At 46.6% G+C, this 17769-nt stretch overlaps 1 protein-coding gene across 1 annotated transcript in view; it reads right to left on the bottom strand.

Annotated features, from left to right (window-relative positions):
- The window catches only part of MSH6 (mutS homolog 6), a 614863-nt gene that overhangs the window by 270573 nt on the left and 326521 nt on the right, over positions 1 to 17769 (bottom strand). The gene's annotated exons all lie outside the window — the stretch shown is intronic.

Raw genomic sequence — 17769 nt, forward strand, 5'->3', positions numbered from 1 at the left:
GAGGAGTAGGAGGATAACCATACAGGGGTCCCGGCGGCCAATCATGAATCAGAGCGTCCCTACGTGATTCCCCCACTGGAGGGATCAGGGCAAAATAACTGCAGCGTTTGCAGTTGACTGGAGAGGCAAAAAGATCACAGCACGGTTGACCCCAATGGTCGAATATCTGATTTGCCACGGACAGATTAGATGGACCTGCTGAGTTTGTATGCTAGCATGCTGGAACTGCCAGGAATGTGAGTTGCAAGAAGAAAGCTCCCGGAAGACATCGCCCATTTCCACACACTCATGGCCTCCCTGCACAGGGGTAAGATCATGTTCCCCTCTGCTTGTTGCTGTATCAGACCACCACCATGTTGTCTGCTTGAATTACTATGGTCCCTAGAGGGAGACACTCCTGAAAAGCTTGCAACATTAGAAGGGCTGCACTCATCTCTAGGACATTTTATGTACAATTTGATCTCTTTGGGGGACCATGTGCCTTGAACCATCCTGCCCTGAAAATGCTCCAACCCCCACCCCAACAGGGAGGTGTCCGTGGTCACTGTGGCCTTGGGTTGGGGAAGACAAAAGGGCCTGCCTGAAATTAGATCCAGAGTATGAAGCCACCATGCAAGGCGATTCCTGCACACCTGAGAAATCTTGATGGTCATGGGGTGAACCTGAGCAGATCACTGAACTGCCAGAGTCCACTGCAGTACTGGCGAAAGGAACTAACTGGATGGCAGCTGCCATTGAACCTAGCACTTGTAGAATCAGATGAACTCATGGATGTTCTAGAAGCATCACAAGAGGGACCTGATCCCAAAGAAGAACCCGACATAATGGCAGTGCTGCAGTCTCTGACATGTCCAACTGAACCCCGATAAATTCCAAATTCTGGCATGGAGAAAGGCTGGATTTCGGCAAACTGACCGATTCCCAGATGGTGAAAGCCTGAGGGCATAAGAGCTGGCCACTGATAGTCGATTTATTGTGGGGGGACCGTGATGAGCTAAATAGTCCAGGTAAGGAAAGACCTGTAATCCTCACAGCCTGAGATGGGATGCCACCACTGTCACACATTTGGTAAACACCCCGGGGGGCAGTGGCGAGTCCAAAAGGCAGGGCTCTGAACTGGTAATAACTGGCTCCTAACTGAAAGCGCAGGTGTCTCCTGAGTGCCTGTCGACTTTGATATGATAGTACACGTCCTTGAGATCCACTGAGCACATCCAATCACCCTTGTGCAACAGAAGAAGAATGGATTGAACAGTGACCATCCGGAACTTGGACTTCTTGACTGACAGGTTCAGTTCACTGAGGTGCAAAATGGGATGCAGGTCCCTGGTCTTTTTTGACACCAGAAAGAAGCGAGAGTAAGTTTTGGACTCTCGTTGTCCTGTGGGGACCTCTTGGATGGCTTTTTTTTTCAAGGTCTTGAACCTCAAGATGGGCCAACTCCCTTTGGCGGAGTGGAATGTCCAAAAGGGATTTTCAAATTGGAGGGGGCTGAAAAAAAGAGAATGAAGTAACCTCTGGAAATAATCTTTAACACCCATTGATATGCGGTGAGACTTGTCCAGGCTAATGGGTGCAGGAAGAGATGTGCCCCAACTACCTCCAGGGCAGAACAGCTGGGCAGCACATCAGGAGCGCTGAAAGGCCTTGTCCGAAAAAGATTCCTGGGAGCCCTGATTTTGTAGACTCCCTCGGTCTCTGGGGCAGCATCTACCATTGAATCCCATACCCTAACTTGCAGAAGAGGATTCTTGGGGTGCATCCTGGAAGGAGGACAGCATCCTGAGAAACTAAAGTTTCTTACTGAGTCTTAGAAAACTCTATTCCCACTAGAGTCTTACCCTCCTGCTCACTACCGGTCATGGTTTCCTTGCCAGACAGTCCAAACAAGGTTAAACTGTCAAATGGAGAGTTAGTAAGAGACACCTTGAAAGGATCCAGAAACCAAAAAAGACGAAACCAGGCATGCTGTCTAATGGCAATACCTGTGCCAGCCATTTGAGAGATGGCCCCCACCGCATTGGAGATCAACCTCATCGATGCATTAGCCATGGGCAAAGTGGACAACTTAGGAGAGACCAGCTTAAGACTCTCTGGGGGTAGCAACTCTAAGGGAAGTGGTGAGTTCCCACAGCAAATCTTCTGAAGAGTAAAATGTGCCATGTAGTTGGGAACTCTCAGTCCAATGGTAGCCGAGGCAAACAAGTGCTTTCCAAATCGATCGGTCAATCACCAGAGACACTATTCGGGGGATGGACCGAGGAACTCTGTTCCACTAGCCCCTTTTTGGTAGCGGCAGCCACCACGATGGCATCAATAAGGACACCCTTACTCCAAAATGTCTCATCTTTGGGGGGACCAAGGAATCTGTCTGCCTTTTTGGGTAGCGATTCCACTAGGTCCGGCTCCTTTTAAACCCTGCCGGCGATGAGATCAACAAGCTATTGGCGGTGTGTGTGTGTGTGTGTGTGTGTGTGTGTGTGTGTCACCCAGGAAGGAGATGGAACTGTCCCGAAGGCCTTCAGAAACACAGCCTCCTCTGAAGATTGGATACGGGAAGACCAACCGCCTCTTTGCTTAAGAATTTTGAGGATGCCCCCAAAGGACACTTCCTCAGGCAGCAGCCTGAGGGACAAGTCTCCCTGCTCGAAATCTATGTCCTCAGGGAGGGACTCTCTAGGAGAGTCCAGGTACCTCCTGTTACAAGTTCTCTTCCAAGGGGGTTCCTCCACGGTGGGCTCTGGGGAGGAGACGGAAGAGACCAGAACCCCAAGTGGGGCAGGGCGCACATAAAGGTGCTTGTGGGAGGGCTGGCCCTGGAAGGATGATGAGGCCTCTCCACCCAAAGTAGAGGGGCTGGAGAGGACCTAGAGATGAAGGAAAGGAAACTGCCAAGCTGGAGAAAGTCTTATCTACCACTAGGAAGGCCAACGGACTGGTTGAGTCTCCCCTCCTGTGGCCACAGCTACCAGTGAAGGGAGAATGGACCCCGATGCAGTACCAAAACCCACAGACTATACTGGCCCAGAGTGGTCGAGTGCTGAAGCTCCAAGGGGAAGGGAATGGTCCAAAAACTCAGGACCCAAACCCATCCCCAGATAACCCAGACTGGCTTCATGGGGACAAGGCACAGCTTGTTCAGAGGGCTGCGGAACAGAAACAGCCAGGGACCCTGACGGAGTCGAGAAGGGAGGTATACCTGACAGATGGCCTCTCACTTGGAATGCTCTGGTCCTGATGCACCAAAACAGGACGGATTGGAAGAGGAGAATGGAATCCTATGAGTGGGGAAGGTCCCTTAGCTATCTGGGCTGGGGACAAGCCCAACTCAGTTTGGGCCTTGATGAAGCTCCTCACCATCCTATCCATATCCGAAGGTAACAGACTTTTGGAGGATGCAGATAAATGGCCCGACCTAGCTGGGGATCCTGCCTTGGATCCAATATATCTGTGGTCCTGTGAAGGGGACCAACTCTGATGTTTTGGATCCAATTTTCTGGAGGATCTGGAGAGGGAGCTGTCTGACTATCCGATCCAACAATGCACTTGAATCAGACAGTCTGGCAGGATTTGATGACCTGGATGGCACGCCGGATGGATCAGCTAGAGATCGGATTCGGAGAGGGCTTGGGCCGAGACCTTAAATCCGAGTGTCCCCAAGGCGCTGAGACCTCAGATCAGAGGGGCTGATCCGAGGCTCTTGGAGCAGAAGAGCCCAGATCTGAAGCCAAAGAGGCTGGGCTTGGATCGGCGATCTAACAGCCTCAGCTATTTTGAAGGGGATCCCTTAGGAGGAAGAAAGGAACTCTTCCTAGGATCCTGGGAAGCTGAGGGACAGCCTGAAGCCAGAGGACCACCCTTAGCTAACCCTTTCAAGAGCAACTTATTTCTTCGGTCTGTGAGAGCCCTCGGACTGAATTCAGTGCAAATGTTGCACTCAGTTATGAGATAGGACTCTCCTAAACAAACACACTTCTCATGTGAATTGGAATGAGGCATCTTCCGACTGTAACAAGGAGCATCTTTTAAAGCCAGAGGGCTTATCTGACATATTGTCTAAGGTACACACCCCCCCCCCCCCGACCAGGCTGAAACACATACAACAGTCACACAAGCCCACTAATAAGGGAAAAGGCTTTAGACTAAAGTAGAAAGAACAAAGTAAAGGAAAAGTACTACTATTTTTTTTTTTTTAGCTAGTGGGGGGGGGGGGCACGGGAGAAGGGCAGGAATCTAACAGAAAAAGTAGAAAAGGGTACCGGGAGGGGAGGAAAAACTAGAACGAATGACACTAAAAAGTTAAAGATTAAAGAAGACTTAATTGCCTCAAAAAGTAAGAGAAACCCCCTAAAGAAGAACACTTATCTGCACTGTGAAGCCTGAGCTACTGGAATCACATCCTTAGCATTAGGCAAGTAATCCCCAGTTCCTGACTCAGCTCACTTTGTCTGGATTATAAAATGATGTCCTGCTGCCAAGTTATTGCACTCTACAGCGTCACTGGCAAGGGGACTAAAATGTACAGTTGTGTACACTTACCATAAATGTAGATGTTAGAGTGTATTCACTGTTGCAGTGATTACATTTGGGTAATCTGCCTGCAGGTTGCCCTCAAGTCGGCCTGATTAGCAAAGTCTTGGGTCCTGCGTCTGTTGTCCCTTCTTCCATGTCAGGTCGTCAGGGGTATAAAACAGGCAGCCGACATCATTACATCAGTTTTTCTTGACCCAGATGTCAGGTGCCCCCCCAATGGGGAGCCAATAAACATAAAAAACACAAAGGTATACCTCCAACAAAAAGCAAATACACCAAAAAGGCTTTTAAGCATAGTAAAGGAAAGTAGAGGTATAGCCAGAAGAAGTTAGGGGGCTGTAAAGAGGGTAACCAGGACTGCAACAGTGAATATACTCTAACATCTACATTTATCGTAAGTGTACACAACTGTACTACGTTCTTCGTGTTTCACTGTTACAGTCATTCATTTGGGTAGATTCCCAAAGCTATGGTTGGGAGGAAGAGTTTATATAGCATTAGGACCAGCAATAAGGCCCTGCAAGACAGCAGTGGCAACTCTGGATTTAGAGAAAATTGGCAAATGATGATGCTTGGTGAAAGTATGTACAGAACTCCAAGTAGCAGCTTCTAGGATGTCCCTGGTAGGAACACCTCTAAGAAAGGCTGCAGAAGTAGATGCAGCTCTGGTGGAGTGAGATCCGATCCCATGGGGGATAGGTTTTCCATGGTGCTTATAGCAAAAATGAATGCAATGGCTTATCCATTTAGAAATGGTTTGTTTTGAAATAGCCTTCCCCTCTGCCCCTGCAGCAAATGCTTACAGCAGTTCCGATTTTCTTCAAGGTTTAGTCCCGTCCCAATAGAATCTACGTTGTCTGTGCAGATCCAAGGAATGCAGAATCCATTCCCCTTTGTTCTGTGGATTGGGAAAGAAGGTTGGCAAATGAATGGACTGATTAAGAGCCACACTGGCTACCACCTTGGGCATGAAGGATGGATTGGTCCTGAGTGACGGCCTGTCCACATGAAAGATGATAAAAGGCTCCACTGCCATAAGAGCCGGCAATTCAGAAATCCTTCTAGCTGAAGTGATTGCTAAAAGGAAAGCGGTTTTCCAAGAAAGAAATTTTAAGTCTGCAGTAGCAGCTGGCTCGAAAGGAGGTAGAGTGAGTTTCTCCAATACAAAGTTAAGGTCCCAAGTCAGGGGCTGGAGCTCTCCTGGGTGGTCTTAAGTTTTTGGCCCCTCTGACGTACTGCTTGAGCAGAGGATGAGAGAAGAGGAGAGGCTCTGTGTTATAATGAGCCGAAATGGCTGAAGCATGGATTTTAATGGAAGAAAAGGACAGGCCGTTGTGAAGCATCTCAGTTAAGTATTGCAAAATCTGAACTAAATTGAGTGCCACTGTGCTCATCCCTTTAGAATGATTCCAGGCACAGAATCTTTTCCATTTTTCAGCATAAGATTTTCTAGTACTAGGTCTCCTTGCCTCTAAGATGACATCCATCACAGGTTTGCTGAGGGATGATAGGGGTGAATTTAAGTGATTAGCCAGGCTGCAAGGTTCAATGTTGGAAGCTGAGGGTGCATTATTTGGTTCTCCTGCTGAGAAGCAGGGAAGGAGTCAGGCAGGTGCCATGGAGATACCTGCGACACTGCACAGAAGGGGGTACACCAGTGTTGGCGCGGCCAGTCTGCAGCAATCAAGATCATCCTTGGTTTGTCCTGTTTGACTTTTAGTAGAACTTTGGAGAGCAGAGGCAGTGGGGGGAAGGCGTAGGCTGATAGGTTTTTCCAGCTGAAACGCAGAGCATCCACTTTCCAGGCTTGTTTGTGGGGAGTCCTTGTGCAAAACTTGTCCAACTGGTAATTCTTGGGGGAGGCAAATAGATCTATGTCTTGACGCCCCCATTCACTTGTCAACATGTTGAAAATCCTTGGTTCCAGTTTCCACTCGTGTGGGTCCATGAGGTTTCTGCTTAGTCCATCTGGCAGTGTATTTAATTTTCCTGGCAGAAATTGAGCTTGTAGGTGCACTTGGTAGTTCAAGGCTGTGTTCCACAATGCCATGGCTAATCTGCAGAGGGGGTAGGAATGTGTACCCCCCCCCCTGCTTGTTTATGTATCACATAACCGTGGTGTTGTCCGTCTTTACCATTAGTTGTCTTGGAAGAATGTAGTCCTTGAAGGCTGTCAGAGCATTCTGTACAGCTAACATTTCTTTTTGATTGATATGTAGGTGCATTTGATTTGGGTTCCATTTGCCCTGAATGTACTTCTCTGCCAAGTGAGCCCCCCATGCATAGTCTGATGCATCTGTAGTTAGGGTTTGGGCGGCAGGGGGTAGTGTGAATGGTAGCCCCTTGTTTTGGTGGCAGGCCCCTCTGCCCACCAGAGGGCCTCCAGGCATAGGCAAGGCAGGATAGGAATCATTGTTTCCAGGCTGTGCGAATGTTGACTCCATAGACTTTTTAGATACCACTGTAGTTTCCTCATATGCAGTCTTGCATATGGCATTAAAAGAATGCAGGAGGCCATGAACCCCAAGGCTTGCAGTATTTGTTTTGCAGACAGCAGGGTTTTTGTGGCCACTTGTTTGAAGTAGGTTACCAAATGAATTTGCTTTTCTGGCATGAGGTAAGCTATCTGGGCAGTTGTATTCAAGCTTGCACCCAGGAATATAATTTGTTGACAGGGTACCAGTTGTGGTTTCTTTTCGTTTATGGTGTACCCCAGACAAGTTAGAACCCGTTTTATGAACGCCAGATGATTTTAAAGTATGCCCTGGTTTTCTGCCTGAATTAGACATTCGTCCAGGTATGGGTATATTTGAATACTTCTTTACCTGCAAAATGCAATAACTGGATCCAGCACTTTGGGACTACCCTGGATGCAGTAGACAAGCCAAAGGGCAGTGCAGAGAACTGATGATGTGTGTAGCCTTTGAAACGTAGGTATCTTCTGCAAGATTCCCTGATTTAAAAGAAGCATACCTGCACATTCCAATCTAGCGTTGCCAACCAGGCGTCTTTGCCTAGCATAGGAAGTAACTGGTGAAGAGTCGGCATCTTGAATTTTGGAATCTCCAGAAAGATGTTTAGAGTAGACAGGTCCAGGATTGGACGCCATGATTTGTCTTTTCTGGGTACCAGGAAAAGTCTGGAGTAGAAACCTTGTCCCTTTTCCTCTTCTGACACCAGTTGAATAAGCCCTCATGCTTAAGAGGGACAGTACTTGTTTCTGAGCCTCTGCCCACTGATTTGGGGGCAGGTCTGGCCACCCATTTGGTGTTGGCAACGTGTGGAAATGAAATTTGTATCCCTGGGACACTATTTAAAACCCATTTGTCCTAGGTTATGAGTTCCCAGTTTTTTGCATGAAGAGCAATCTTTCCCCCCAAAAGGGTGGTCAAAAGGTAAGTGCTTGGGAATTTTAAAAGGAAGTCATTGAGACTGTTTACCATAGGGGGTGTCTTATTTCCTGATTTGGAAGTGGAGGCCCCCCACTGCTTAGTTCTGAGTGTCCCCTGGGACTGAAACCTGAGATTTTTGCTGTGTCTGGGTTTGGCTTGACAGGACCTGGAAGGAACTGAAAAGGGCCAATTCTTAGTAGGCCAGTGCCTACTAAATCTCGGAGGTTGCACTTGTAGAAAATCTTTAACAGTTTGCAAAGTTAGCTTTATCTTCTATCTTTTTAAGAACTTCTTCAGCCTTGTTGCCAAACAGGCGGCCCTGATTTAAAGGAGCATCCAACAATTTATCTTTAACATGATCAGGCAAAGATTGGTCCTTAAGCCAAGCATACCGTCTAAGCACAGACCCAGTAACAACAGCCTCTAAAGAATCAAAACCACACTGCAAAGTATGTTTTCCAACTTGTTCAGCAGAATGCATCAAGTCCTGTAAATCTATTTTCCACAGTCGGGAATCAACATCGTTTTCTGTTTAAGCAGTCCAATAATATGTTGTTGATATTTTAACATATGAAATTGGCAGTTTAAAGCTCTGATTGCCAAGGTTGCAGAAGTATAAACCTTTTTACCTCATCTATCCAGCACACTGGAGTCTCTATCAGAAGGGGTAGGATTTTTAGCAGTAGAAGCCTTAATGCCCTTGAGCGCCTGAGAAATAGTCTCTGGATCTGCAACAGGATTTTTGAAAAGGAACTTGTGGACTCAGGAACCCTGTAGTATCTGTCAAGATTACTAGGAGCAGGAGGCAGGGAATCAGCGGCCAAACAGGTTTCCGAGAAAACAACAATGTCTAGTATAGGAGGTATAGCCAAAGGCCTATGCTGAGGTAGAAGGAAATCCCTAAGCCTCTTTTTTGAATCAAAAAATTCCTGTCTTTCCCAGTGGAAATGCTCCCTTAAAGTATGTAAAACTTCCCCAAAAGAAAAATCTTCAGGACAAAAAGCAGGGGGAATAGAATCCTCTGCGTCAGAATCCTCAGAATTATGGACAAATCCAGGTCATCGAAGAGTCAGAAGAAACGGTATCCTGATCAGAAGATTCATAATTAAGCTCAGGCCTAGGCTTCTTGGGGGGGGGGGTGGGGGTTGACTACCCCTGATTAGAGTTATTAGATCTTCAGCCATTTTAATAATTTGTTTTTTAGGCATAGGGGCCTGAGCATGTGGCCTGGGCGTCAGTTTTTTAGACATGGATCGAGATTTAAGCCTTAGCAATGAAGGAGGTGTTGATTTAATATGCAAGTCTGTAGGCCTGAATACACCCTGAGAAGCCGGTGCCTACACAGCGGCTCCGGACCCATCCAAGGTAGAGACATCCGCGGGTTCCATAGTTGAAGTATCTCTCAGCATACCGGATGCCGAATGGGTCTCAGAAGAGGCCTGAGAATCAGAAGTAGCGGGTATCAGGGGCTGCGAAAGCGCCTCACTGAGTACTAGCGACTGGTTTAGGAGAAGCGTAGTCGGCAGTTTTGGACCTCGGCGGCCTGTCCGTCTTTATCTTTGCGTTTTATCGCAATCCCGGTAGTCGGATGGCTAACCGACGACATTTCTGGATAATTCAACAGAGAACCGAAATATTTAGAAACAAAAATATACGACGACTGAATAAAGCACAAAACAGACAGCAAGGTACGTCGTGGTCAGGGCCTAGGCAAGGAATACAGTACGAATTAAAATCTTTATGAGGTATTTGCTTTCCACAAGTAATGCAATTATTAACTTTTACTGACATCGGTAAGGAGCAAGAAAAAGTTTCCCCAATAGGGTACTTAGCTTTAAGTTGAAGACTTCGGTTCTGAAACTCAAAAACAAAAATTTCAGGAGTCAGCCGACTGGCACTTGCGAAAGTACAGTTTTGTACCTGCCATAAATGTAGATGTCCGATAGATATGCAACTGCAGTCCTGACGTATGGGTTGTCCTGCCTCAGGCAGCCCGTCGGCCGGATTCCAACGTCTGGGTCCGGCGTCGGCTGATGTCGCCTCTTCCCCGTCAGAGCGGCTGGGGTATAAAAGCATCAGCCGACGCCATCTTCTTCAGTGTTTCTTGCCCCAAATGCCAGGTGCCCTCCAAAGAAGGCTAAATTTAGAGAATGGATAAAATTCCATACTTGCACAACAGTAATAAACAGATACACCATAAATACTATCCCCAGCTAATATGAAAATGGGGGGAGTGGACCCAAGATGAAAATTACAGAGGGGTAGGAGGGAGGGAAAACCTGACTGCAGTTGCATATCTATCGGACATCTACATTTATGGCAGGTACAAAAGTGTACTATGTCCTTCAAGAATGCAACTGCAGTCCTAACATATGGGTTGAATACCATAGCCAAGCTTGGGGTGGTAGGATCTAAGATAATGATGGTGTAGCTAAAATGCCCTGCAGGACTGCAGAAGCAAAGCCTGCTCGGGATCTGGAATATAAAGGCAGGTTGTAATGCTTGAAAAATGTATGCATGGAGCTCCATGTAGCAGCTTCTAGAATGTCCTTTGTAGCCACCCCTCTTAAAAAGGCTGTGGAGGTGGCTGTAGCTCTGGTGGAGTGTGGCCTGATATTGGCTGGCACACCTTTTCCATGGAAAGAGTAGCAGAATCTGATGCAGTTTCCAATCCATTTTGAAAATGTTTGTTTGGAAATTGCCTTCCCTTGTACTCCAGGAGCGTAAGCTACAAATAGTTGGTCAGACTTTGTTGGCCTTTGTTCTATCCAAGTAGTAGCGCAATTGTCTGTGTATGTCCAAAGTGTGCAGAAGTTTTTCTCCTTTATTTTGAGGATTGGGAAAGAAAGTAGGCAGGTGAATTGCTTGGTTTAGAGAAACCCTGGATATCACTTTTGGCATGAATGAAGGATTGGTTCTTAAAGAGACTCTGTCCTGATGAAAAATGAGAAATGGAGGTACTGCCATGAGGGCCTGTATCTCCGAGACTCTTCTTGCTGAAGTAATTGCCAACAGGAAAACTGTTTTCCAGGAGAGAAATTGCAATTCTGAAGATGCTGCTGGCTCAAAAGGAGGAAGAGTTAGTTTTTCCAAGACGAAATTGAGGTCCCATGCAGGCACTGGTGGTTTTCTTGGAGGTTTGATATTCTTTATCCCCTTTAGAAACTGTATTAGCAAAGGATGTGAAAACACAGGTGGATCACAGTTGTATTTTGCTGAAATTGCTGAAGCGTGTATTTTAATGGAAGAATATGAAAGGCCATTGTGAAACATTTCCGCCAAGTATTGTAGAATCTGAGGGATGTTCATTACTGATGCATCCGGACCCTTTGTTGGCATTCCAGATATTGAACCTTTTCCATTTGGCTAAATAAGTTTTTCTGGTAGAAGGCCTGCGTGCTTCCAGTAGGATTCTCTTGAACTTTTTTGGAGAGAGAAATATGGGGAGAAGTCATGAAACCCTCCAAGCTGTCGGTTGCAATGTTTGCAGGTTTGGATGAACAGTCCTGTAATTGTGCCGAGTTATAAGCAGAGGTCAGAGAGGCAGGGGCCACGGTCTGGTGCGAGTTATGCTCCTTAGTAATGGGTACCAGTGTTGTCTTGGCCAGTCTGGAGCTATCAAAATGCCTTTCGGTTGTTCTGCTTTGATCTTCAGTAACACCTTAGTCATTAATGGTAGAGGCGGGAATGCATAGATTGTTAGAGAATTCCAACTGAAGGAGAGAGCATCTATTCTCCAAGCTTGAGGATGGTGTGTCCTTGAGCAGAACTTTTTCAGATGATGATTGTGGTGTGAGGCAAAGAGGTCTATGTCCGGCCTTCCCCATGCATGAGTTATTTGTGAAAAAATGACTGGATGCAACATCCATTCGTGGGGGTCCATAATGTTTCTGCTTAGACTGTCTGCCAGAATATTGTCCTTGCCTGGAACAAACTGGGATTGCAACTGTATGTTCAGTTTCAGGGACTTTTCCCAAAGAGTCATCGTTAGTCTGCAAAGGGGGTATGAATGAGTGCCTCCCTGCTTGTTTATGTACCACATAACAGTGGTGTTGTCTGTCTTTATTAGCAGATGGCCTTGTTGAAGAAATTTTCCGAAGGCCTCGATTGCATGAATCACTGCCAGCATCTCTTTTTGATTGATGTGCAGATGCAATTCCCGGGGAGCCCATTGCCCTTGAATGCATCTGCCTTCCATGTGCGCCCCCCCATCCATGATCTGAGGCATCTGTTGTAATGGTTTGGCTTGCTTGAGGTTTGTTGAAGGGCATGCCCTTGTTTAGCTGACTTGCTTGTGCCCACCACAAAAATTCCTTTTGTAGACATGGAATGAGTGGAATAATTGCTTCTAAGTTGTGGCTGTGTTGAGACCATAGACCTTTTAGGTACCATTGTAATTTTCTCATGTGTAGTCTTGCCAGAGGGATCAGGAGAATGCTAGATGCCATGAAACCCAGGGCCTGCAGGACTTTCCTTGCAGTCATCTGGGTGTGCTTTGCTAGGCTTTTGAAGTAATCTGGCAACTGTTCTTGTTTTTCTTCTGTGAGGAAAGCCATTTGTGAGTTTGCGCCCAGTTTGGCTCCTAGAAAAATTATTTGTTGGGATGGCAGTAGTCTTGATTTTTGAATGCTGACTGTGTATCCCAAAGCCTGTAGCAAGTGAATGACATAGTCCAAGTTTCTTATCAAGGCTTGCTGGCTGTCCGCTTGTATAAGGCAGTCGTCCAGATAAGGGTATATTTGTATCCCCTGAAGTCTGCAATGTGCAATTACTTATGCCAGGCATTTCGTGAATACTCTGGGCGCAGTAGATAAGCCAAAAGGCAATGCTGAGAGTTGATAATGCTCTGACCCTGCAAGAAATCTGAGGTATCTTCTGCAGCTGTGTCTGATTGGGACATGCAGGTATGCCTCCTTGAGGTCCAGAGTAACCAGCCAAGACCCCTTGCCCAGCATGGGAAGAAGTTGCTGTAACGTCAGCATTTTGAATTTTGGCACAATGAGAAAACTGTTTAGAGCGGACAAGTCCAGTATAGGTCTCCATTGCTTTTCTTTTCTTGGAACAAGGAACAGTCTTGAGTAGAATCCCTGGCCTTGTTCCTGAGGAGGAACCTTTTCTATTGCTTTGATTTGTAGCAACTTTGAAACTTGTATGAGTGCTTCTACCCTTTGATTGTGTGGTAGGTTTGGCATGCCTTGGCTTGTTGGTAAGGTATGAAAGTGGAACCTGTAACCTTTGTCTATTATGTTCAAAATCCATCCGTCCCTTGTAAAAATGTGCCAATTTTTTGAAAATAAGGATAACTTTCCGCCTAAAGGAGCTTCTCTTTGAGCCTTGGTCGGCGGTGTCAAAGACAAGTTATTGTGATTGTCCCTGTGGAGCAGTGGGAGTCCCTGCGCCACTTCTTTGATTAGTTGGTTGCCATTGGTGGCCCCTGTAGGAGCCTCGGTATTGCCCTCTACCTCGAGCACGCCTGCTTTTTCCCCTTTGAAACTTGTCAGTGTCTGGAAAGGACCAATTCTTCTAAGGCCAATTCCTGCTGAACCTTGGTGGCTGGACCTGGAGGAAATCTTTGACTGTTTGTACTGATTTAGCCTTTTCCTCAATTGATTTCAACACACCCTGCGCATTAGCACCAAATAGCTTGTCTTTTTCCAGAGGTGCATCTAAAAGCTTTACTTTAACATGGTCTGGCAATGACTTCTTTCAACCAAGCATGTCTATGTATGACGGCCCCTGTCATAGCTGCCCTACATGAAGCTTCCAATGCATCATAACCACACTGAAGAAAATGACTGCTAACCTGCTGAGTATTATGAACCAAATCCTGCAAAGCCTTTCTATCTAAAGGCTCAGGAGAGGCTAACTTTTTCTGCAAATCATCCATCAGAAAATCCTGATACTGAAACCTATGAAAAAGACAGTTAAGAGCCTTCATGGCAAGGGTGGTAGAGGTATAAACTTTCTTACCCCACCTCTCCAGGGACCTAGCTTCCCTGTCTGCGGGCAAAGGATTCTTGGTCGTGGAAGTGGCCACTCCTTTGGGCCCCTGAGAAATAGTTTCTAGGTCAACAGAGTGGGCCTTAAAGAGATGCTTATGAGTTTCAGGAACCCTATAATATCTGTCAGGCTTGACAGGAGCAGGAGGGAGAGAATCAGGAGAAGTACTGGAGTCTGAGTACACATCATCCAATACATCTAACACTGGGGGAATAGCTAAAGGCCTGTGCTGGGGTAACTTAAGGAAGGTCCGAAGCCTTTTCATGGAGTCCGAGAAGTCCTGGCCCTGCCACTGAAAATGCTCTCTCATGGAGTGTAGAACTTCCCCGAAAAAAATATCCTCAGGAGGAGAGGCAGAGGGAACGGATTCATCTGCATCAGAATCCTCGTAGGCCGGGAAGGGTTCTTCCTGGGAATCTGAAAGGCCTGACTCACCAGAGGCTTCATCTGAAGAAAGGGTATCTGTCTGCTCAACCCTAGGCCTTTTGTCTGAAGGTGGCTGAGAACCTCTGTCTGGATGAGCCTGAGAGCCCCTGATTAAAGAAATTAGATCTGCAGCTAAAGTCATGATCTGTTTATCCGAAGTGGGAGTCTGAGAAAAAGATTTAGGAGGGTGAGACTTAGCCAGGCTGGCAGCCTTAGCATGTGTGTAGGCCTTAATGGACATAGACACAGGAGACCTAGCTGCCCCACGTGCTGGAGTAACTTTGTCCACCGGTATGGTGTCAGGCAAATCTTGGGCTTCGGTTTCAGGAGGAAAAACAACAACCTGCACCGGGGAAGCCTCCAGGACCGAAGTGTGGAATAAAGCGGTGTCGGCCTGGAGCGGTTGAATTACCGCCTCCGAAGAGACCGATGCACTCGTGGTAGGCTTAGGAGTGGTGTCGGTGGAAGTCGCGGGCTGCGAAGGTCGGTCCCGGTCCTTCCGTTTTTTTGGAAACGTGCGCTGTCGGAAGTTCCGACGGCATGATATAGGAGAAATTTTCCCCAAAAAAGTCTTCAGCAAATTCTGCCCGGCGCCTAAGAGTGCGCTTGTTGAAGCAAGCACAGGCAGCACAGGCCGAGACGTCATGGTCTGGGCCGAGGCAGGGAAGGCAGTAAGAATGGAAGTCCTTATGAGGTATTTGTTTACCACAAGACAAACAATTAACTTTTTCAGTTTTGTCTGACATCGGCTGAGGCAAGAAAAGGTTCCCCAACGGGGTACTTAGCTTTTTGATGACTTCGGTATCTGAAAACACAGGAGCTGGCCGACCGGCACTCGCGAACTGCTTCTGCTTCGGGCACCACACGGCAAGAAAGAATGAAGATGGTGTCGGCTGATGCTTTTATACCCCAGCCGCTCTGACGTCGGGGAAGAGGCGACATCAGCCGACGCCGGACCCAGACTTTGGAATCCGGCCGACCGAAGGGCTGCCTGAGGCAGGACAACCCATATGTCAGGACTGCAGTTGCATTCTTGAAGGACATCTGCTTCGGGCACAGCACGGCAAGAAACACTGATGTAATGACGTCGGCTGCATGTTTTATACCCCTGACGACATGGAAGAAGGAAAGTACAGTTTTGTACCTAAGATGTTCGAGTGCTAATACAGCTGCAGTCATAACAGATGGGATATCCTGCCGTCAGGCGGGTCCTCAGTCAGTCGAATTCCAAAGTCTAGGTCCGGCGACGGTTGTCGTCGCTTCTTCCCTGACGTCAGTGCGGAAGGGGTATAAAAGAACCAGCAGACGCCATTTTCTTCAGTTTTTCTTGCCCCAGATGTCAGGTGCCCCCAGAAGGAAGGCAAAACATAAATTTATGTAATAATGCAATCTAACAATCAAAACAGTAGTTGCAAGCAAATACACCATAAAAGAATACCCCAATCAGGTTGTATGTGGAATGAGACCTAATGCCCTTGGGCACAGGTTTACCATGGTGTAAAGTAGCAGAAACGAATGCAGTGGCTTATCCACTTTGAAATAGTCTGCTTTGAAATAACCTTTCCTTCTGATCCTGCAGCATATGCCACTAGTAATTGCTCAGTTTTTCTTAGAGCTTTAGTCCTGCTCAAGTGGAATCTTAGCTGTCTGTGCATGTCCAAAAAATGCAGAATCCCCCCCGCATTCTGCAGATTCGGATAAAAGGTTGGCAGACTAATAGTCTGGTTAAGAGCCACACTGGAAACCACCTTAGGCATAAATATAGGATTTGTCCTCAGACACCCCCTGTCTGGGTAAAATACGATAAAAGGCTCTACACAGCCATGGCGGCCTGTAGCTCTGAAACGCTTCTTGCTGAAGTTATTGCTAGTAGCAGAGCTGTTTTCCATGATAAGAACTTTATATCAGTGGCAGCAGCTGGCTCAAATGAAGGCAGGGTGAGTTTTCCCAACACATAATTGAGGTCCCATGCAGGTATTAGTCATCTTCTAGGAGGCCTTACATTTTTGGCTCCTCTAAGATACTGCTTTAGTAAAGGATGAGAAAAGATTGGTGGCTCTGTATTGTAATGAGCCGAAATGGCAGAGTCATGAATTTTAATTGATGAAAGAGATAGGCCTTTGTCAGGCATCTCAGTTAAGTAGTGTAATATCTGAGGAATATTTGGTTCTACTGTATCAGTTCCTTGTGATTGATTCCAAGCACAGAATCTCTTCCATTTATCAGAATAAGATTTTCTAGTACTAGGCCTTCTGGCTTCCAAAATGACATCCATCACAGCTTTACTGAGAGGTGTTGCTTGTATAACTACATAATCAGCCACGCTGCCAGGCTAAGTGTCTGGAGTTGAATGTGCAGGATCGGATTGTTTTGCCGAGACTGTAGTAGAGGTCTTTGATTTCTTAGGGTTAATAACCTGTTCTCTAGTGACCTTAAATTTGAATGGTTGTATCCAAATGAGCTCCTATGAACACCAGAACGTATACTGGGGAAAACTGTGATTTGTCCTAGTTCACTGCAATTCCCAAACTGGAGAAAAGCTGAAGTAGTTTCTGGCCCATACTAGCAGAGGCCTGGTTGGAATGGTAAGGAGCCAATCATCTTGCTTTGAACACCCAGATCCCTTGCAGCCTGAGATGAGCTACAACCACTGCCATGCATTTGGTGAACAGCCGGGGGGGCTGTGATGAGACCAAAGTGTAGGGACCTGAACTAGAAATGAGTGGCTCCCAGTCAAAAGCGAAGAAACCTCCTGGAGTGGTTGTCCATTTTGATGTGGTAGTTTGCAGCCTGAAGGTCCATCAAGCACATCCAGTCTTCTTTCCTCAGTGAAGGAAGGACAGACTGTACTTTGACCATCTGAACTGTGTGTGTGTTTGAAAAAGTGGTTCAAGTGGCTGAGGTACAAAACTGGCTTTCTGTCACCTTGTCTTTTGGCACTAAAGAATTTGGAATAAGTTCTGAACCCTTGCTGGTCTGGTGAGACCTTTTGGATGGCACACTTGGCAGTCAGATTTATTTCTAAGGCTAATATTCTTCTTTGAGAGATGGTATGCTGAAAAGTTTCTTTCATAATGGGAGTGGATACAAAAAGGGAATGAAATAGGCTCTGGTAATTATTATTCGTACCTAGACATCTATGGTGATGGACATCCAAGATTCTAGGTACAGAGAAAAGTGCCCTTGACTGCCTCCATAGTGGAATGGGCAAGCATTCTGGAGCACAAAAAGGCATCCTGCAGAAGAGACCATTGAAGCCTTGATTCCACAAGCCACCACTGCCACGAGGGTGATGTCTACAGTTAGAATATCCCACTCTGCTTGAGGAGGGGAATCCAACTCTGGAAGAATACTAGGAGCATCCCTGAGATTTCCTAAACCACAATTTCCTTTTAAAAAAAATTTTCTTTTCCAATGG

The sequence above is a fragment of the Protopterus annectens genome, chromosome 6.part0, assembly GCF_019279795.1.
Source record: "Protopterus annectens isolate FY-2018-M chromosome 6.part0, PAN1.0, whole genome shotgun sequence".
NCBI classification, from domain to species: Eukaryota; Metazoa; Chordata; order Ceratodontiformes; family Protopteridae; genus Protopterus; species Protopterus annectens.